The sequence below is a fragment of the Pinus tabuliformis genome, chromosome Q, assembly GCF_031772625.1.
Source record: "Pinus tabuliformis cultivar Carrire ecotype Pingquan chromosome Q, CPIR1, whole genome shotgun sequence".
Taxonomy (NCBI): Eukaryota; Viridiplantae; Streptophyta; class Pinopsida; order Pinales; family Pinaceae; genus Pinus; species Pinus tabuliformis.
The window spans coordinates 580,529,514-580,554,014 of record NC_142296.1 but is presented as its reverse complement, the minus strand read 5'-3'; positions in this window follow the sequence as shown (position 1 = coordinate 580,554,014).

Genomic DNA, 24,501 nt, shown 5'->3' with positions numbered 1-24,501 from the left:
AAGTGTAAATTCACCAAATACAAGCGAGGTCAAGTCCAAGAGGCATAGACAAATCAATGCACAGTGACCGTTGGATCTTGGAGATCAATGGACGAGGTCGAAGGAATTGAGTAGCTAAGATTAGGTCGCATAGGACTGAGTTGAGAGATGAACGGTGGAGACGAGTTTAAGCTTTAGCGGAAGAGGAATCTGGAGGATCCGTCGATGGTAGGAGATCTATGGTCATCACATGACATAAGAGTGTAGGCGTTAATCGGCAAAAGAGGTTTCCATAAGTAGTAAGCGGATTATCGGGTAGCCAAAAACTGGTAAGTGTATTTAGCACTGGTCACTCGATACCATTCATTGACTGATGAGTGGCAGGATACTAGAGAGAGAAAACTGCTTTATCGGGCGATTATTCCTCTTACAAGTTATCCACTCGATATCAATATTAACTGTCAGATCAAGAGAGGTTGATTGAATAGTTGAGATCGAGTGAACTGTTTGGACAGATCAAGCTAAACGACAATCGTCGGATCGAGTGCTAGATCAATAGTCAAGATTTAATTGCAAATCACATTAGACAAAAGTTAAGGGATGGCGGAGATGGAATAGCGATATTGTGATAGTGCGATGAAGCATTGGCCAATCAGAGATCAGAGGAAACGAAGGACGATGGACAATAAAGCGGAAAGGTTTGGTATTAGCGGACTTGAGAGATTTGTATATGCGGTTTTAATGCATTTGAAGTCCGGCTTATGTGTTCAGACCAGGTTTCCCGTGTATTCCTTTGTATTCCAAGTTTTTGTAAGGTCATGTCTTTATTAATCATTGATTGGGTGTATAGACGAATTTTCTAATGTTTTGGATTCTGATAGTTTGATGGGGTATTGTTATGGAAAGTTGGTTTTTAAAAGCACTTCCAATGCAAATGTGGCCTTAACTTATAGGTCCACATGGGATTTTAAGGGACGTCATTCAGCTGGCATCAAGTTATGGTATCAGAGCTAGATCAATGCTCTGTAGAGATTGGTTGAGAGACTGAATTTTAATTCCAACATATGTATAATTGCACTGAAGTGAATTTGATATAGATGGGGATCAGACTACAAAGGACACTGAGATCAGAATGGGGAAACAATGAATTTTTTGATGAAGGTCTGGTAAGAATGTTTATTTTGATAATTTTGCAGAGATGTGTTTTGAATGTCTAAAGAACAACAAGGGATTGAAATTTCAAAGGAGAAGATGTTTTCCTTTCAGAAAAATGAAATTTCCATGTAAGTTGATTGAATGATTGGTTTGATTAAAAGGAAAATTGAAGTAGAAGGTTTAGAAGTTAAAGATAAATAGAAGAGTGGTTTGCTTTGGCATTGAAGTCATTTAAATGATTCGAAGAATTTTATGAAAACTGAGAATGATTGAGGATTGCTTAAAGAATTGTTGAAGACAATGATATCGATAGATAAAGGAACAATTAGACTGAAGGTTGGATTCAATAGATCTGGAAAGAGAGTCATTACAAGGAATGAATTTTGAAATTTGTAGAAGCAAAATAGGATTTGCTTATAAATAGGTTATTAGAAGGAATTGATAGTGTCTGTCATGAATTGGTAAAAAATAATTGAAATTCAGATCTAATCTTAATTGATCTTGAAAGCTGAAGAGTCCATTATGAAAAGTAAAATGGGAAATAGTTGTTGGCTGTATGGAGTCTTTTGAATGGAAAGTCTAAATGAAATAGTGAACAGATGAATCTTTTGGCAAAGATTTAACTGATGGAATGGGAATTAGTTTTAAGACATATTTGAAGGAAAAGTTGCAGGTTTAAAAGGTTACTTTGATGTATCTTGAGATAAGATTGTACAGGTCAATAGAAGCAGTGGAATTGCTGAAAGGTAGAATGAGTTGTACCAACATCATAGCATATGAGCTATGTTAAAGAAGATAGAGCAAGAAGAACTCTCAGATGAGTAAAGGTGATAGTACCCAACAGTAAATGAAATTACTGAATGAAAGAAGGAAGTGAGCAATTGAAGATGCAGAGCCTAGAGTAAGGAGTGTTCAAGAGGAGATGAGAACAACTTCCAACTGTGGTTGGGTAGAAGTTGTTGAGGTAGCTCCACAATTGTGATTGTGGGTAGAGTTGTCTTAAAGATAACAATTCCAGCAAGAGGAGTGCTAGGTAGAATTGTTAGTCAGTGAAAGGTTCGAGGAAAGAACCAATAGGTGCCAAAAGGCTGAACTCAGAAAAGTTTGGTGAGGCATAAAGGAGACTTGTTACTGATGAAAAAGGCTAGTTGCAGCTCACTAGTGAACAAGGAAAGTTCACCAAAGGAAGAAATGGAACTGACTATTGGTAGTTATGATAGGGGTACAGAGGAAAGTCAGAAGCAAAGGAAAAAGAGTGTTGAAGCAGTTGGACTCAAAGGAATGAGTAAAGAAGAAAGGAAAATAGAGTTGGCTAAGATGAAGATAGAACTCAGTTGTTTGAAGAAGCTGGTATTGAAAGGAATTAGAGAAAAATGGAAACAAGGATTTTATGTGGGAAAAAGAGTTAAATGGCCTGTCAGAGAATTTTTTGCTGAGAAATTAATACTCCGAATAGTTGAGGATGAAGGAGTAGAATACATCTGTGAACCAGAGAAAGGATCTCTCCTTGGGGAAGGAGACAGTGATGACAATGACGAAGAACTGATCTATGCAGATTAGAATGAGAGGAATGTGTTGGTAACATCTTCACAGACAAGAGAATCCCATATTTTTGGGACTAATTATTTTTGTGAATGTAAAATTGCAGGTATACAACCTAATGAATTTGAACCTGTGTATGAAAAGGTGAAAGAGGTAGAGGCAAGAAAACCACAAAAGGAGATGCATAAAGACTTTCAAGACTTCAATTGGTGGAAGAAATTAAAAGGTATGGCTGAATGGTTGTGTCTTCTCTTATTGAAAACTTATTGGATCATGTTAGAAGGAATTTTAGCAGGGATAGAAGACCAAGGGGAAATGGAAAAAGGAAAGGAAATAAATGCATTACAGATTTGTGAAATGAAGAGAAGAAAAGCTGACACAGAGAACTCAGCTGAAGAAGTTAAGTCAAGGAAATCTTTGAAAGATCAAAGTCTTATCATAGAAGAGGAGGAGACATTGTTATCTTATTTGGATAAACTGAGTGTTGGAAGAAATTGTGTAGAACAAGAAGGTATTCTACAAACTTATGATGAAATTTCCAAGCATAGTCAAGAAGTTGTAGTCCCAGAAGTTTTCTTTGATGAGGAAGAAATCAGAGATGTTGAGGAAGAATTTCTCAATAACTTAGTGAACTATCAGAATATTTCAGAGAAACATGAGGAACTGATCACTGAGGCTTCAAATGAAGAGCCTTGTATTTTTGAACTAACATGTTGTGTATGTTTTTAGGTTTGACAGGTAATGAACAAAAATTGGACAATGTGCTTATGCATGTTGATGAAAAAGTGAGATTACTGGAAGAAATGGCTGAAAAAGAAAGATATTTTGAGCATGCATTTAATAATAATTTTGAGAATAGTGGTATTGACAGGGAAATTGTCATGATTAAAGAAGCTGAAGATAAGAAAATGAAAGTTTGTGATGATAACCAGAATGAAGTATTTTCAGTCGAGAATCAAAATGAAAGTACTATGGAAATTATGAAGGAATATAAGATGATGTTGACAGATACAGAAGTTCATGAATTCTGTGATTTTAAAGTGGATTATTTTTATGAATCTGTAAACCATGAATAAGTCTTAGAAAACCAAAATTTTGTTTCTGATGTAGGAGAAGATGAAACAACATCATTTTGTTGCAATAGTATAAGTATAGAAGATGAAAGGATACTTCATAATGATATGCTCCAAGAAATTCTAGCTATTGAATTGTTGAATGATAGTCTTGTGTCAGAACAAGGAACACTGTGTAATGCAGAGGAAAGTATTGGAATGAGAATTGATGACAGTTTCATAACTTTTGCAGAAGGACAGTATAAAGATTTGATGGCAGAATTATCTATGAAGATTGAAAACCATAGTTATTTTGAAACTGACAATTGTGATGGAAATTCTGTTTTATACAGGAAGGAGAAGTCATATGTAAATGACATGCTTATTGAATATGAAGGAATTGGCATTTTGCTGGAAAAGTTATTAGATGAACCTGATAACATAGAGGAAAAGATTATCTTTAATGATAGTGGAAGAGGAGCTGTAGAGTACAAACAACAATTTGTAAATGGCAGAGGTGAAGAAGAATTGGACAGAAATTTCATAATTTCTATGGTGAGGAGAAATGTACAGTAGGTAGATGTCAGTGGAGTTTAGTTGAGAACAAATTGTAAAGAGGAAGTTGAGAAATTGTGGAAGATGAAGATAGTTAAAAAGAGGGACAACAAAGAAGAGAAATTAACAAAAGGAATTTGTATCAGTAAGGAAAGAGGACAACAACAAAATAAGATTTGGAAATCTGGAGGAATAGAAGTGATAGTGGCAGAAGAATTGAATCAGCAGCATGATGAAAGTGATGACCAGTTACAAAGTAAAGTTTGGGATACTAGATGATCAGCAGAAGAAACACATGACCAGGAGGTCATGAAAACTTTCAACTTTGGGAGTCTGATGCAGGAGCATTTAGACCTAGTCAGCAATGTGATGGAATGATCACATGTTGTGACTAACAAGGGGTTGGAAGATAAGAGATTAGTTAATTTTATTTATTTAAATGTGTGAGAGTGTTTATTTATTGTCAAATATGAGAAAAGGGCATAGTGGCTGATTGATCCTCCCTATGTGGAGATCAGGCCAAGCAGTTAAATTTATTTGGTTTTGAATAGGATATGAGGTATTTGAAAGCTTAATTTAGCATTTGTTTTAGAAAACAGTGGTGTTGAAGAGATTCCTTAAGAGAGAGCGAGAGATTTCTGGATCTAAACCAAAATTGGTTCATGAATCCACTTTTGTATAAATATAGTCTTTTTGTATAATTCAGAGTTTAGCTAGGTTAGCTGAAGAGATCAGCTAAAGGTTAGGAGAAAGAGGTTAGCTAGATCAGAGTCAATTAAGAGGGAGCAAGGATAACAAGATAGACACAGGGGTTTTTTTATTGTTGTAATAGAGCCAAAGGGTCGAGACCCTGTAGCTTTATTGTATTGAATAAATAATTCTGTTTGCATAAATGTGTTATTCTCTTGAAACCCTTCACTTCTCTCTATATATTTTCTTGAGGAATAATTTGAGCATTCTTCTCTTTTGTTATGTCTTAAGTTATAAATCACAGTGTTCAAAGCATAATTGGGGTCCTTAGTGTTAATAGCAGTGTTTGAACCACTTTAAAACCCAGTCATCGATCAAAGATATCACAGAGAGTTTATATACGGACTTGTGGTTGCGAAACAGAGAATGGTAGAGAAACTGTGTTAAATTGTAAATTCACCAAATACAAGTGAGGTCAAGTCCAAGAGGCATAGACAGATCAATGCACAGTGACCATTGGATCTTGGAGATCAACAAACGAGGTCGAAGGAATTGAGCGGCTAAGATTAAGTCGCATAGGACTGAGTTGAGAGATGAATAGTGGAGATGAGTTTAAGCTTTAGCGGAAGAGGAATCCAGAGGAGTCGTCGATGGTAGGAGATCTATGGTCATCGCATGACATAGGAGTGAAGGCATTAATCGATAGAAGGGGTTTCCATAAGTAGTAAGCGGATTATCGAGTAGCCAAAAAATGGTAAGTGGTATTTAGGGCTGGTCACCCGATACCATTCATTAACCGACGCGTGGTAGGAGACTGGAGAGAGAAAACTACTTTATCAGGCGGTTATTCCTCTTTCAAGTTATCCACCCGATATCAATATCAACTGTCAGATCAAGCGAGGTTGATTGAATGGTTGAGATCAAGTGAAATGTTTGGTTAGATCAGGCTAAGCGACAACTGTCAGATCGAGTGCCATATCAATGGTGAAGATTTAATCGCAAATCGCATTAGACAAAGGTCAAGGGACGACGAAGATGGAATAGCGATATTGCAATAGTGCAATGAAGCACTAGCCGATCGGAGATAGGAGAAAATGAAGGACGGTGAAGAATAAAGCGGAAAGGTTTGGTATTAGCGCACCCGAGAGATTTGTATATGCAGTTTTAATGCATTTGAAGTCTGGCTTATGTGTTCAGAGTGGGTTTCCCGTGTATTCCTTTGTATTCTGAGTTTTTGTAAGGTCATGTCTTTATTAATCATTGATCGGGTGTATAGACGAATTTTCTAATGTTTTGGATTCCAATAGTTTGATGGGGTATTGTTATGGAAAATTGGTTTTTAAAAGCACTTCCAATGCAAATGTGGCCTTAGCTCATAGGTCCACAGGGTATTTTAAGGGATGTCCGTCAATTGGCATCACTGTCAACATGTAACAACTTATCGTAAACTATGATATTTATTGCCGATAGTGATTGTTATGTTGCTTGCATCAATGCATTATAGAATAAAGAAAAGCTATGGTACATAAATATCCTTTAGGTGAAAGGGATTTGTATGATTCCATGGATGCATCTCTCTAATCAGAAATTTAGAATATCTTCCAATGTTATATTTTTCCAACTAAAGGTGCAAGTAGGAACAAATTATGTGTGTAGTATTTAATTCTTTTTGGAATTTGTGCATATTCATAAATTGATCTAATTGTAGTTTCTTTGATTTAGGTCAATATCTTGCTTGCTAATGATTCACTGCAGGCTTGAGTAGAATCTACTACAAATGTGGCACACCTACAACATGTTATTTCAGAAATCAATTCTTTAAGCAAGGTTAATTTTTATATTTTTGCATATCTAGTGCAATTTTAACTTCTTGTATTCAAGATAAGTCTATTTTCCATTTTATCATCCATATTTTATTGGAGGCTTCTATTTGTTTTTTGTAACACCTTGGTCTTCAGGGGTTTGGAGAGTGCCTTACTACCACCAGCTGCCCTGCAGTTGGAATTATGTTCAAACAGGTGAGCTTGAGAAATTGGATATTTGAGGTGTAACTTTTTGCATAATCATAACAAAGACAAATGTGGGATAGATTCACAGTGAGCTTAAAAATCTATAATTAACCACAAATTAGTTCACATTGAATATGGTAGGAGTTTATGTATGGATTGATACTTAAAAGATAGAAACCTAGAAATACCACACTGGAATGAGAATTACTTTAGCATCTAGAATTAGTTATGTAGAAAGATTATTAATTTCTCTGTAAGAATGATGGAATCACTAAGAAACTAACTTGTAGAAGGTCATTTCTATGCCTGAACTATGTGGGTGAGAAAAATTGTGTAAATAAATCAGAATGAATATATGAGTATGTGAAACCATTTTAAACAATAATTTGTTTGCTAGAGTTGGAGGCATCAAATGCACGATATTTGGGAATTTATTTTTATATATCAGTCTGGATAGGGTAAACTAACCATGACTTCTTTGTTTTTCATGTACCCATTAATTTTTTTTGTACGGTTGTCATGTTTAAACTTCAATTCACAAACAATAGATGTTTTATTACAAATGTCATTGGAATTTTCGAATAATAAGCTCTTAAGGAGTAAGGTACGAGTTGCAACTTCCTATTTTCTGCATTTTTAGTAAAACTCGTTGCTTTCACAGTGTACATAACAACATCATTGTGATGAATTGATTTAGGTCATTTCATTTATTCATCGAATGGTTGAGAGTTGAGACTCCTCAAACTATTGTTTTTCCTTACCTTCTAAGAAAATGGAACAACTACTTGTTAAAAGTGAGGCATGCATTGTTCTAATTATTGTGTTTTCTTAATTTTATTGTGTAGTTTTATAAAATCCAAATATCTAAACGTGAATGTTGTTATATCCATAAATATCTTGTGCATGAAACAATGATTTTCAAAAGATTAAATACTAACTACATCATTAAATGGTATGAATTGTGTGAAATAATATATATATTGTGTGAGAAAAACCAGATACATCCTTCAAGAATTGTTAGAAATTGTAAATTTAATATCCAATGTGAGAGTGAATATTGTCATGGAAAGAAAGATGAATACACTCTAAACATAGGTTGCATGTTACAATTCTAAATTTTGTAAAGGTTGAGATTTTTTTTTCTTGAGAGATTTGATCTCTCTTGGTGCTTGGTAGATCCAGAGTAAAGGTTAATATATGTTGCTTATAACATTAAAATATAAAAACTATACAAGGGAGCAAATGAGAAGCCAAAGGGTTAAGATGAAGGAGCCATTCAAAGACATAGCCAAACAAGATTCATAGAATTATTGACTAGGGAGAAGGAAAGACAAATATAGGTTGAAATGCACTTCATAAAGAAGTAGGTAGCATTGAAGGTAGAGTTAAAAATAAGTAGATAGAGGAAACATGAAGATCAAACACCAATTAAGAGACATGAGAAAGAACCCACACCAACTAATAAAAGGGGAAGCTAACATAACGAAATGATAGAGGGAAATGAAAGAACTAATATAGCCTTGATTCAAGTATTGGAACCCAACATTATATGCTGCAAGGAAAATAGGTTGATGAAAAATTCAAAAGAAGAAGCAAATAATGAATTGAGGAAGATATGCAAGTAGTAGGACGAAAATATCCAAACCAAAATGCAATATGGACATGAAGAACCATTGAAATAATAAATTAAGGATAAATTAAGATATAATAATACTAGAAGATAAGAAGGAAATCTAATCAAAGATCAATACTCTAAAGAATAAAATAAATAGCATTGAATAGATTAGACAATTGGGACCAAACAAAGGAAATAAAGTAAAATAAAAAGAAGAAGAATAGTAGAAGTAGACCTCAAAAAGGAAACAAGAAGAAAAAAAAAGCGATAGGAAAAAGTGATAGGAAAAAGGGTTCAAGAATTTGAATAAAAATAGATAAGAAAGAAAGGATATGGAAGATAGAAAGTCAAAATCGGAAGATTAGATAAAGGAAATAAGGTAAAAATATAATAATTGTAGAGCATTGGGTCATTCAAAAGATAAAAACAAAAAGGAATGAAAGGGTAACATGATAGCTATAATAAATGCGGTGGTTATTCTAGTAACTAAATCACAAGCTCCAAATAGGGGACTCAAGAAGTCCAAGATAAGATGAAAGAAGAATGGAGAATAGGAGAGTAAGAGAAAAGAACAAAGAAAGGAACATGAATGCTAGGAAAAAAGAAAGAAGAAGAGAAGAAAAGAGAAAAGAAAATAAACATAGTGGAATTCCAAGAAGAGAGGAAAGAAGAAATAAGAAAAATAAGGAGGAATGTAGAAAGGAAGAATAAAAAAAGGAGCAAGAAGAGAAAAATAACTAGGAAGAGGAGAAAACGAGGGAGATCAGTAGTAAAGGAAAGCTAAAGAAAAGAAGAAGCAAGAATAAGAGAAAGAAAAGGTCGAAGAAGTACAATATTGTTGGGGTACATGCACATTAGGACCACTCTTTACCACTTTTCATCACCTACTAGAAATTCCATACCCTTTAGGGCCATTTTCTATTTTTAGAATTTTTCTATTTTTAGTAGAGGGTGTCATCTAAGATGAAATGTGGTAGTGGTTAGATACTAATTGGGTAGAAACATGTCTATTACCATGCATTCCTTACACAATTTATTTTTTTTTATTATTTTGGGCAATGTCCTTATCCACAACCTTATCCATTCACCTTATCTTTTGACTTTTAATTCCATTTCAAGGGTTTTCTTGATATTATCTAGTTAGGAGTTGAATGTGTGAGTCCTTTCTTTATTTATCACTTAGTTTTGGCTCGTGTTATCATTTTTCAACTTTATTGTTGGCTCCTTCCCTATTATAAGCCTTATAACCCTATTATTGGACCAGTTTGCTAAACATGGAAAAGTGATTTTCTAGTTTCTATATGCATGTGCTATGGAACCCTAAACTTGTGTGAACCATAAATTGGTTCTCTCTCAAGGGAGTGTTAGAGATATGTATTCATGTCAAGAAATAACACAAAAGGTTTATGAAATAATTCGAGTTGGTTATTTGAGCTAGTTAGCCTATATGAGTTCAATTTCATTCTCTCTTCTTTCTTGTCTTGTAATTTCTAGTGTAATATTTTTATACAACTATATCTTGTGATTTTTCTTAAATTCCACAAAATATTAGCTTAAAATGTCAAAGATATGGGGATTAATTCGAATACAATTTACTAAATGACAAAATAGTTGTACGAATAATGCATCACAAATGGGTAACACAAGTAAGGAAACTCCACAATGCAGTGTAGGAACTCCATGAGAATGAACCAAACTAATAATACATAATAAATAATATAGAAAATAAAAGGATAGAATTGGAGAAAGGACTCTACGGGCTATAGGAGTTAAACAAAATCCTGACACGATTTGAACCAAAAGGATACAAGGAAGAATCAATCACAACAAGTATGTTTAATATATAAGTAAGAACCACAAATATAACATCTCTATAGGAACAAATATGTTAGTTAGAAGGATAAAAATAGAGCACACTCGAAGAAATTATAGATTATCGAGATAAAATGGAAATGTAGTTGCTCAGAAAGATAAAGGGATTTGACTACTTAATAGATTGAGTACAACTTGAAAAACCAATAACTCGAAAATGAAGCTAGTTAAAGTATCTCTTACAACGTTCAAGGTTATTAATTCAATTTGGGGAGAAAAAATCAAACATGAGAAATCAAACAAATTATCAACCGTATGTGAATATATTTATGGTTTGAGTTGAAAGTGGGAGGTCTCTGAGTATTTTTCATCAAATATGCAAGAGAAATAAAGGAAAAATAATTAATCAAGTGGGTCAGAGAGGATAGAAGAGATGTCAATGAAGACAAGCAATAATTTTGTATATGAAGAATAGAAGAATAAAGGGAAATGGGCAACCAAGTAACATTGAATTTTATTTAAATACTACAATATATTCAACAAAGAGAGTTTGAAGAAGTTCCATACATGGTAGAGGACCAATAGGAATTGAAGGATGTTCTCTCCAATGAAAACAACCAATAGAAAGCACAAAAACAAAAGTAATATACATAAAACAAACACAAAGTAGTATCCAAGAGGTTACCAAGTGATATAGGGATGCATATTGTTGGAAATAGATACTCTTTAACTGAAAATATTGGTAACCCCTTATTGGTAAAAGAAAGCATGTATGGGATGACATTCAGAAGATTTTGATTGTTGAGATGGCTAGGTTTTTCTGTGATCGATCTTGCAATGGCACATAGGTTATGTGATCAGCTGCTTTCTACATAGATCTTCAACCTAGGGGTCAGTTTTACAGTTGGATGAGGAAGAAGGGTCATGGATCACGCAGCAAAACCTTGAGGGGACTGGATCTAAGAGACCTAGAATCACTGTTACTTGCCACCAACAAACTGAGGACATATGAGATCCCTCTTTCTCCCTATGGTATTCATTTTATGCTTGATATTTCCATCTTGAAGAACCTAAATATAATTTCAAATCTCATAGGGGTTTGACCAGGAGATTTGGTATCATGTCTGAAAAATAAGGTGCAAGAAAAATGGGTATCCCCACCAATAACTAGAATTTGATCTTTGAGGGAAAATCACTATAGGATGCCAGCATGTTGAAATGTTACGACATCACACGTAACTCTACGATCATTATAAATTTGAGGCTATGGGGTGGAGCTCTTGGAATGAACAACCCTTCAACTTCAGCTGCCAAGGGTCCAAGCTCTTTTAACGTTGTAATGAGAGGGAAAGCTGCCATATTAGACATACAATCCCCAAATCTAATAATTCCACGTCCTGGCATAGTTCAGAAGATGGATAAAGCTCTATATATGTCACTAAAATTGCTAGAAGTGAGTGGTCTTTTAATTGTTCTACAAGCCAAAGATATTATATGTCGATTTAATGACTTCTAGCCTATGTCTGAAGATATCCATCAATCATAGAAAATTTTAGGGGCGAATGTTCACCCTTTGGCGAAATTAAGGGGTTTAAAATTTTTAGTGGGTGAATATTTTGTATCATAGTACATTTTTACAAATCACCTCAAATAGCCCACCTTATTTTAAGGGAGAGGGTAAAAAAGGTAAATTTAGCCCTTGAAATTAGGAGTTACAACCTTCCATTCGCCCATTTTCAAGAATAGGTTTTATTTAAGTGAATCCTATGGGCCAAAGGCCCAAATACCATATCTATAAAACAGGTATGGTAAATTAATAAAAATATAAATAAATGAGAGGTATGGTAAATAAATAAAACACTTTTTATATTTACTCCATAAGTCACCTTATATACATGCAAGGGTGTAAACAAATAAAAGTATAAGTAAAGTGGAGGTATGGTAAATAAATAAAACGTCTTTTTATACTTACTCAAAAGGTATGGCAAATAAATAAAAATATAAATAAACTAGATGCATGGTAAATAAATAAAACCTCTTTTTATATTTATATTTAGTCCATAACCCTCGTTCTATTTATGAAGGCTAAAGAAAGAGGTTTTATTTAAGTGAATCCTATGGGCCAAATACCATATTTGTAAAAGAGGTATGGTAAATTAATAAAAATATAAATAAACAAGAGGTATGGTAAACAAATGAAACATTTTTTTATATTTAGTCCATAAGTCACCTTATATTTACGAACACTCAAAAAATGCATTATATTTAGGTGAAACCTATGGGCAAAATACTATGGGACAAATACCATGGACTAGATTGTTATTAATACCATGAAAAAAACATTATTAACCCTAATATTAGTATTAATAATAATAAAAATGGCACATGGTATTGACCCATGGTATTCACCAAAATGGCACATGGTATTGACCCATGGTATTCACCTGGAATGTAGCCTATTTAAATGGGGGAATTAAACCAGCATAAATCCATCTTTACTCTAGATCTACGAGAGGTATCAAATATCGTGATATGAAAACTAGCATAGAGTGAAAAAATATTTGATCCGATCAAGAGTAAAAATGGATGTTGTAATTTAATGTATGTTAAACATTTTAGCTTGGTTAAAATAAAAAATAAAATAAAAATCAACTATTAATTTTATTAATTTTTATAAATTACTAATAGTAATTTTTAAGCTCCAGTATTGACCCATGGTAATACCATGGTATTCATGTGAGCATAGACTATTTAAAGGGGAAATTCTATCATCTTAGATCCATCTTAATTCTGGGTCTACCAAGTGCTCAAAGAGATAAATAGATTTCATCCCCCTAAGAGTGGTAGATGTGGAGTTAAATGGATATAGGTTGGTTTTTATGATAATGAAGATATTAAATAGACTTAGGAAATTATATTGTAGAAACATCTTAAGGTTAATGGTTAAAGCATAGACATTGGACAAGTATATTTGTATACTTCTGTTTTAAACTGAAACAAATCTAGGGCTTAAAGGAATGGATTGATTGCACTAGTCATCCTCCTATAACTTTCCAACATATGCTGGAGTAAACAGATTGTAACTTGGGTAATTTTTCTAATTGCAAACGGGAACATAGTTGTGTATTGGCAGGGTGGTTACGAGGTCCCTAGAAGTGATGAATTTGAATTTTTCTTGGTTTTATATATAGTATTAGGCTTTTTCTCATGCTTTCTATGAATGGCATGGGTGAATTTTATCCTACACCCACTAGGTTATCGATATGTATTTTTGGTAATTTTGATTTCAAAATATATTTTAAAGAAATGCAATGATTTCATTTGTGTATTCAATAAACACAAGATTTTATAATTGAGTAAAATATTCGCCATGCCTAGTGAGAGATTCGCCAAAAAATTATATATACATATCATATTATTGATAAAATTGCCTTCCATTTTTCCTATATACCATGGAGATTCACCCATTTATTATACATGTAAATTTAGGGGGGGTTCTTAAAATTTTCCCTGCCATCAATGAATCTATTTGAATTGGACTGAAAATTGTGATATTTGCTTGTGTGTAAATGTACTTTTTGTGGTTCAATTCGACAATCATAAAGACCTGGAATATGTCATAAATGAAGGACCATGGTTTTGGCTAAGGGCAGGCCTTTTTGTAACCCCATCATTTCCCGGTTTCGATGCCATAACATGGTGGTTATGAAGATTTTGATATGGGTAATGTTACATAATCTCCCCCTCCCCTTTTGGCATCACCAAGTCCTAGAAGGCATTGGAAACTCATTAGGGAGATTTCTAAAGATGAATCAAGAAAGAATGGACAAAGGTATCTTCACTTTTGCCCGTATATGTGTGGAGATAGACTTGGGAATAGGCCTTCTAGATTGCTTCCACCTCACTCACCAAGATTTCAAATGAACAGAACAGTTAGATTTTGAAAATATTGCTTTCAGGTGCCGGATCTGCGACTAGAATAGACACTTGCAGAATTCATGCCCATAAACAAAAAAGAGGACAAGGAAGAGATCGAAAAAGCCAAAGGGTTGGAAATTTCTAGATCTTCCTTCTTCTGATGGTGAAGATGAAGAAATGGACGAGACTTGGCAACAACCAAAGGCACAAAATCAAAAAGGCCCCCAAATGGATGAGAGAGAAGATAAGCAGAAGGGCCCTGCCAAACATGCATTGGATCCCACTAGCTTAGCGATGCTCCATATTCGTGGTAATCAGCATGAGGTAAAGAGTAATAGCCAAGGATCAGGTGGAATGAAGTGAACACACCTTTCAAAGAGTTCAAACTCAGACAAGGAAATACTAGAAATACCAGAAGGAGAAGATTTAGCCATTGTTATGACCACTCCAAACTCTGAGGTTTGGTACAAAGTTCAAAAGAAAAAAGGTAAAAAAGAAAAACCTAGTTTATCTGGGTAAATGTTATTTTTGGTAACTTGGTTATGATGAGTTGTAGAACATGAGGTTTAGTACAAAGTTCAAAAGAAAAAAGGTAAAAAATAAAAACCTAGTTTATCTGTGTAAATGTTATTTTTGGTAACTTGGTTATGATGAGTGTTGTAGAACATTAAGTGGTCCTTAGGGACAATATATGAATGCACTTGTACATATATATATGTAACATTTTATTTTTAATAATGGAAAGTTGTGATTTTTTCTTCGGAAAAAACAAGGAAAACAAACATATATGAAAAATTGAAAATAAAATATCGAGATTAAAACAAAAAAAAAGATAAATCTTATATATATATTTTTGTGACTATCAAATTAGCATTTATAAAGCGTTTTATTTACAACTCATAACATTCATCAACATAAAAAGAGGATTAATTAAAATAATGGAAAATTATGATAAAAACACATAAAAAGACACATCCTAACCAATTTAATGTCAATCCCATTCAAGAAATCCTGAACGAGTATATGGAAGGATACAAGTTGTTGTTGTTGAAGGGGAAAGAGAGTGTTGGAGATAGATAAACACCTTTAAGCATAACAAAAGTAACTATTTGTCAAGATAAATAACCATGCAAGCATGAGGAAGGATATCAAACGATACAAGGTGTTCAATGGTGACAAAAATACCCTCAACCATAACAAAAGTAATTTTTTATCAATATAACTAAGCTATATATATAATCTAGCTAATACTTATAACACATCTAATACATGTGTTAGCTAACTAATATATTTATATGTGGAAAATTTAAAAATAAGATATAGAAATTAAAGCAAAAAAACTATATATATTTAATTAACTATCAAATTGACATGTATAAAACATTTTATTTATGACTAATAACATTCCTTAACATACTTTTTTTTAATTAAAATAATAAAAAATTATGATAAAAACACACATCCTAACTAATTTAATCCAATCCCATTCCAAGACATCTTATTTGCCACTCGTAACATTCATCAACATGACAATTTAACTAGAACACAAAAAGAAATCATGATAAAAAAAAACAGTGAAAAATCATGATAAAAACACATAAAAAGACACATTCCAACCATTAGAAAAATCTCAACATGACAAAAAGTCATACCTTCGAGTAGAGTAAAATTAGTCAGAACTAATCACACGTATATGGTTGATCCAAAACCTTGACTTTCCATTGCTGAACTTGATAAACTAGAAATAAATCTAAGATTATATCTAATTACAATCTTGACTGGCTAGTCACACCATTCTACTTTGATATCTCTGCGCGCGCATGCATGCATCTATATATAACGTGGAAGGGAGCGTGTAAAAAACAAAGATTCGGTTGAGAGAAGACCGAAGCAACGTGCAAAGTCTATCATCCTTTCACAACGACTGCTATCAGTGCACTCAATTATGGAGCAAGCAGTCAAATTAAGCTGTCCTGGTGCACTGTCAGCAATATAAAATTTTAGCAAAGAAAAAACAACATAAAATGCACTGAATGTGTACTGCCCTTGCAATCGTCAACGTCCCAACGAAGACACTTTTTGGCCGCTAATAAAAAATGGGTAACAGATTTGGTCGCCTACTAGTTGCAGGCAATGATACCCACTTTTAGCTCTGTAACCAAAAGTGAGTAGCGTAGTTTCGAGAGTTTCTATGATAATTTTCAGGGAGAAGTTTAAGTATGGGAGGAAAATAAAACAAATATGGTATCTACTTCTGGAAATGAGAATTAACCATAATATATAAGTAAGTCAACAATGTACTCCCAAAACTGATTCCAGTGGCGAGGTCGAAGAATCACGGATCATAATGACGCTTCATTGCAGATTGCCATGTTGATCGCAAAACACATTCTGAGGTTGTTGCTTGGAATGCAAAAATAGAGATACAGTCAATAATGTGTAACCAACTAACAACCTCTGACCTTGCCACCGCCTACATCCAACAAGTGCCTTTGTCTAAGTGGTTTACATTATTGCAAATGTACATATATATAATTAAATTTTTATTTGATTTATATATTTTAATATTTTTAAAGTTTTAATAAAAATATTAAGTTAAAAGGGTAGAGATTTCAATTATTGTTATTGATAGTTATATTTAAATATATTTATGAATTTTATAAATATTATATTAATTTATATATTTAAAAATGTGACTTAGATAATATAAAATTATAATTGGAATTAATAATTAAATTGTTAAATTTAAATAAAAATATAGATTATTTAAATCAATCTCACACACATTTATGATATAGTCTTGTCAATTATAATTTTTGTTAAATTTTTTAATTTTATTTTTTTTGCACAAACTATGTATTTTGATTGAAACAACTAATTTTTCTACATTTCACTCATAATTAGGAATACATAACTATTTGTGAGAGCAAGAGTGCAAAAATAGGTTAAATAGAGAAATGGGTAACTACTAATAAAATTGCTATTATAACAAATTATTTTAAAAAAATGATTGAAAAGGAATAGAAGAAGATGTATTTAAGAATTAAATGTTTTAAAATGGGGAAAGTAATTTAGTTAGTTATATTTGGTAAAAAGGAAGGGGGAATTAAAGGTGAATTGTTCCACTCTTAAGGCACTCTTTGCCACTGTTCATTGGTTCAAATCCCCCATGTGTCAAAGTATAATAGCTCGAGTAGAAAAATTTTATAATCAAGAGACTCATGGAGAAAACTTAAAGTTTAGATGGGTAAGATATTGAGCAGGTGAGGGAGAAAATGGAAAGTTTTCAACAAGTTGAAAATCATGATGGGCATGATATTCAACTTGTTGAAATCTTTCCATTTTCTCCCTCACTTGCTCAATATCTTACTCATCAAAACTTTACATTTTCACCATGACTCTCTGGATTATAGAATTTTTCTACTCAAGCTATTATACTTTGACACATGGGGTGTAACACCCCAAAAATGGCATTTAAAAATTACTGAGAACTACTAAGTAACTCTTCAATAGATGTTTAATTTAAATTTTAATTGTTGAGGCTGGAAGGCCAAGAAACATTTACCATGGTTATCTTGTGATTACCTGAATTATTGGTAACTTTACTTTAACATAATGAAACTGTTTTGTTTTAGTTAAAAGAAATGGTTATCAAGAAACAATTAACCCTCTACCTAAACAGGAAAATATAGAGAGGGGAGGAGCACAAAAAATCCCATCCTAGAGCTGGGTGAAATAAACCAGTTGGAGGGTTGCTCCATACAGTCGAATAGAGAGTACTGAGATGGAGGCTGGACAGGAGTCCTGAGGCCCATAGTACTGACTATAACTAGATATAATCCAGCATTGAAGGTAGAAAGTGCTCGGGGGGAGTCTGGACGTGATTGCCAGACTCATGGCTGGGAGGAGAGACTTTCTGAAAAGTATTACTATTGTTATTAATGTTTAAAAGGAACAGGTAAGTAAGCCGAGAAACCTCTAAGCTTCAGTATTGTCTGTGTATTTGTTCTAGATTGTAGAACTATAAATGTGTAGTATGGAATGTGTTTAAAGCCGAGAAACCTCTAAGCTTCAGTATTGTCTGTGTATTTGTTCTAGATTGTAGAACTATAAATGTGTAGTATGGAATGTGTTTACATATGGTAAAGTGCAGAGGTTATCCTTAATTTACAAAGTAGATAAACCAATAAAACAGAGGATTCACTCCTGTGTAAAACTGAACTATATAATAGGCATCAGAGTTAATATAATGGAGTTATTTGCGTGAAAAACTGAAACAGTAGACAACACATGATATATATTCCAATGACTGAATAGTAAAACAGAGAAATTTTCAAATATGTCGATATGCTAAGATCTCTCTATCAGATTTAAGAATAAATATAAATGTTATTGTAGTATCAGTCAAAAAGGCCGAACACCTGATAACAAAAATACTACCTGAGTCATATAAAGAATCATTCGATACAAATGCTCATTTCATATAATAAACTATGGAATGGTGAAATATAAATACTGCAACAAATTATTCGGTCGAGACCACATATCTGAATATATATATAAACAGAGTAAGCATGAATGATCGCAGATGTATTAAGACAAAATAAGTTACATCATATTCCCATTGTAGCAATACCCAAATACATAACTTAACAGATTCAAAATAAACTATTAAATGTATCAAAAACCTATCCAAGAGGCCTCAGAATGGCATAGCCGACCCTTGCGAGAACGAAGAAGGGTTCTTTTGGCTCTCTTATAAACTAAAAGTCAGGTCTTTGAAACCAGTTGCCATTTTAAAACATTTAAGATTACAACCAAAAAAATAAATAAGTCCTCGACAACCAACACTCGACATTGGAACAACTTCAAAGAAGAAAAATGCAGAATGAACAATTTATAGTGCTTAGCTTAACCTAGACCATTAAGAGAAGAACCCTCAATGAAACCCTGTAATAGTAGGACATAACGACTATCTAAAGTCTCAGTGCCAACCTGTAACACAACCGAGAGGCTGTAAGCCTTCATGAATTTAATAGCCACAGACCCCGACTCTAATTCATCCATAAGACCACGTACCTGCAAGAATACATATCAGAGTTTAGTGAATGTAATACAATTTGTAACCCTACCTCAACATTAGCATTCTTGCAATTGAAAATTGGGGTTTCTTACCTGGGTATGAAGCAGACTTGTGCCGAGGCTATAGCCTGCCAAAGCGAGGAAGTGTTTTAGTGCCCAGGTCCTAACTAAATCAAGGAAAGAAGAAATACTCCCATAGTAAGTTTGCAATAACCAGAAATTACTAAATGCACCATGACAGTGACAAAGAAGTTACCTTCATCCGATGTTCTAGAGTGCTGGCTGCCTACCGCCATCGCTGCAACACCTGAATCTACACCTGAAAGCGAGGTCGGACAATAGGGTTATGATGAAGTTAAAGACCCTTGAACCGATGGTAATACACCAAGGCCAAATGAATATACTACTGAACTTAGAGTTGAGGTATACCTGCTTCGGGAGGTGCCATCTCCACCTCCACATTCAAACCAGAACCCTCCAGGCATAGCAATGAACTCTGAGAGAAACCCTGACAACAGCAGAGCAATGCAGAAGACTCAACAACAGTGACAATGAACCACCAGAGGCGCGGAGGCAGGAGTTTGGTTAGAGAAACAAGTGTTAATCCTTCTCCACTGTCAGATCGACAACAGAGGATCAACGATGCTAGGAAGAGCCATATGGCGAGACAGTACAACAGTACCACTCCTCAGGCAGGCTGTTCGCCGCGTGTGATCACATGTGAATGCCAGACAGGTGAGCCATGCCCTGGAGGGTTACGCTCATTAAAGTCAAAGTATCTCCGTTCAGATCCTTTCACCTGAGCATTGAAGTGTGATTGGCATCATATACGATCAACCTATTATCTTTATAAATATCATTAAATACTTTATATACGTATGTTCCAAGTCACAAAGGGATTAATAATTATGATCGTGAGAATGTAAGGGGTATCAAATTTTTTTATTTTATTTTTAATTCGATGTAATATGCAAGGTTATAAGAAACTGTATTTAGTTGTTACATGGGGAATTTGAACCAATGAACAATGGCAAAGAGTGCCTTAAGAGTGGAACAATTCACCATTAACCATGATATTCAAGTGAGAAAGAAAACAAGTTTTGAATATGTTGAAAATCATGATGAGCGAGGTGAGGGATAAAATGAAATGTTTTGAACAAGTTGAAAATGGTGATAAGCAAGATATTAAGGTTATTAATATAATTGTTATTTATTTATAATTAATAATAAATTTGATTTATTTAGTTACATCAAATATATAAATAGGGATCTAGGATAAAGAAACAAAATGTTAAAATTAATTATTTAGTTAATTAAATTTTATTGATATTTTAAATTAATTGCCTACGGGGCTTTGGATTGATGGTGAATGGGTGCACTGTTAAGGCAATCCTTGTGATAGGTCATTGGTTCAAAACCTCCATGGATGCTTTACCAAAAAAAAGATATTTTAAATTAATTAATTTAATATTGTTACTTAAAATATTTAATTAATTATTAAATGATAAAATATTAATATTAAAAATATTTTTGTTAATTTCTTGTATGTTATAATGGTTATTTTTAATAACATTATGTAAATAGTAATGCCTTAAGAGCGGAAGAATTCACCATTAAGCATGATATTCAAGTGAGAAAGAAAACAAGTTTTGAAGAAGTTGAAAATGGTGATGAGCAAGATATTTTTTTTTTCTCAATCTGTCTACTTCTATTATTATACAAAAAGATCCAAAAAGTTACAGCAAGGCCTTGGCCTTGAAAATCTTGCCATGAAGTTGGCAATTAGCCCAGATGAACACATTTCCAATTTTTAGTAGACTTCCTTCTGTAATGTCTTCTCCTAAGACCCGAAACATTGCTAAACAGGGACATGCAGAGACATACATCAATTGCACAGCTATGCAACGCTATACTTGAACGTCCTGACATACAGACACATACAACGACACAGAGACATACAGACACATACAATGACCTGACACAAGCAAAATTGCAAGTTTCAAAATAGAGTAATGCGCCTACTTCTGAGGCTGCCAAGAGCAGAATACCAGGCAAGATCAATCATCATCTGTAGTGTAAGGTTCCTCCACTACCCTATACCCGTATTTTAAAGAGTCTTTTGAGTCTGAGTGAAGAACCACCGAGCTTGTTGGGTCTCCCTGAGCTGGTTCACTTGGACCTGCAGGAACAGCTTGATTCGCCATAGAGGAGCTTCCCATGACCAGGCGTTGAATATCTATTGGAGGCGCCATCCTCTGTTCTGGCGGAATTTCCGGATGTGCTACTACCTGGCCGCTAAGATCTTCACATTTTTCGATAGTAACAGAAACTAGGAGAGTGGAATTGGCAAGAGTACAGGGGATGCGATAACAAACTGTTGGGTGAGCCGCATGCTCACACTCGGCCATCCTGCCACACCCGTGCCCTCTGCCTCTTCCGGCTCTGGTAACAGGGGGACTGCTTTGCTCAGGTTCCAGCTCGACTGAGGAAGAGGGGGAAATGGGGGCAGACCTCTGAGAGGTGGCACGTCCACGGGAGCCACCACGTCTGCTTCCCATCCTGGGCCGTTCTCGCGGCATTGCGATGTACAGAGGATTGACGAGTGAGCAGAAACACGGAGGGGAGTGACCAACAAAGTCGTATGCCCTTTGAGCTAGAGCCCGATGCCTGTAAAACACTCCTGTGCCTGAAACAGGGATGGACTTAGGCACTGTAATTGAGTAACACTGAGTGATCCACAACACATCAAGCCAAAAGACCGCAGAGGAGTGCCAAGAGGCCATAGGAGCGCAAAGTTTATGGAGCGCCATTGCACAGTTAACCAAGAGGTGGATGGAGGAATTAAGGACCGACATTAATAGACTTGTGTGAGACCAGCTCACCAGCTCTGCAAAGTACCCCGTGGCGTGCTTGGGCTGACACCTGCCCATGTGAAGCGCCACCTTCGTACCTTCATTGCCTTCAAACACCCGCATCCGGGAGATGAGCAAGATATTAAGGTTATTAATATAGTTATTATTTATTTATAATTAATAATAAATTTGATTTATTTAGTTACATCAAATATATAAATAGGGAATTAGGTTAAAGAAACAAAATGTTAAAATTAATTATTAGTTAATTAAATTTTATGGATATTTTAAATTAATTAATTTAATATTGTTACTTAGAATATTTAATTAATTATTAAATGATAAAATATTAATATTAAAAATATTTTTGTTAATTTTTATGTTATAATGGTTATTTTTAATAACAGTAATATTATTAACTATAGTAATCATATATATATAAAGTGATACACTTTGCATTATGTTTGCATTATGTTAAATGAGGATTACATAGACCAAGAATTTTATGATATTGGTTTTCCCAATGGGAAACTACACAAATAACATAAGTTCAAAGTCTTCAGGTTGCTAACATATCATCTAACTAGAGCATCTTGTAAATAGAAACTTATAAAATAGGTTGGTTGTGTCAGACCTTGACATAAATAAATATGAGAAGAAAAGAAGACCGCTAGTGTTGCAAGCAAAAAACCAGTGAATCATAATGATCCGTAAACTACTGTGGGATATTCCACTGGATAGTTCGCCATAACAAATATGATAAAATTATACTTAAAAACTCTAAAATATATACTATTACAGTTTTATATCTCTTTAGATTTATAGATCTATAGATTATTGTTAATAGCGTATGCATGCAAATTAAAATTATGAAAAAAATAGAGAACAATGAAATAAAATGCCACATAGACACTTAACACAAAATATCAGTTGGGAAACCCTTTCGGGAGAAAATCCCAACTGGAAGATGAGGTTGCTCTACTCTCTTTCTCTGAATGGAAATATGGATGAAAATACAAAGAAGTATGGCTCGTGGCCCATGGGCTACTACAGTGCACAAACCCTTGATGTGTGCTTTATCTCCTATCCCTACTAACAATTTATACTCAGCTATGGAAAAAATGCACTCAAATGAATAGAACCCCTTTCCCTCCTAGTGGCTTGATTATAACACAACCTGATAGCCTACTAAGGGTTAGGTTTGACTACCTCAAATCTTCACCAGAGTTAATATAGACTCTTCTAGAGTTGTATTCATTATAACCATGTGGCTAGCCTCTTGTCCATGAATAATGGAGGATAACGTGACATCCTCTTGAATTATGGTGGTGAAATTAGGAAGGTAAATTTTTTACTGACATAACTTTCACATATAGACTTCGATTGACATTATTCTTGCATTGTTTGCAAGGTATTTATGTGTAGAATAGGAAAAAAAGGCATGCTCTAAAGCGACAAAGTATTACCCCCAAAAAATGTCATTTAATGCCTCAAAATGCTCTAGGGAGGTTTCAGACCATGTTTTGCGAAAATGAGAGTTGCTGGTAAAAATGGTTCTGAGATCTTTTTCCTCCTCTTTTTCCACTCTACAAGCATCGAGATGGAAAAAAACAATATAAAGATCCAATTTGGATCACATAACAACTATTAGGTTGGATCTCTACGCATATGCGTTGGCTTGTCACTACCGTCATCTAAGGAGAATGACATGTTGGCTAATCTGCTAGATAGAATGGTGAACTTGTGATCTATACAATCAAAATTTTCTTTTAACTCTGTCATTCTGATAGAATTTTCCCGTTAAGTCTTCTTGTACCTCCCTATGCCACCTGCAATATTCAAATGGTGTTTAACATAGTGCCTACTTCATGCCATGATCGATAAAGTGGCAGAAGCACATGAAATGTGTAAGTATAGTGAGAGTTGCATTCCCCTTTTGTGTGATTTGGCATCATATCAAGGTAGGGGGGGACTCTAGCTCCTAAACAACCTACTTGGGAGATGTAAAATTTTTAATATTTATATAAGATTTATATTAATGGGATTATTGATGTTGTTGTTATTATTAAATAAAAGTTAATTGTCCATAATCATTAAAAAATAATTAGGTTATATTTATGACCATCAAATCAAATCCACGGTCATACTCTCTCTGGAAAGAATCTTTTACACAATGGCTTCTTCTCCCTCCATAAACTCCACCTTGAGCTCCACCACTCTATCAAGTTTTATTGCATGAT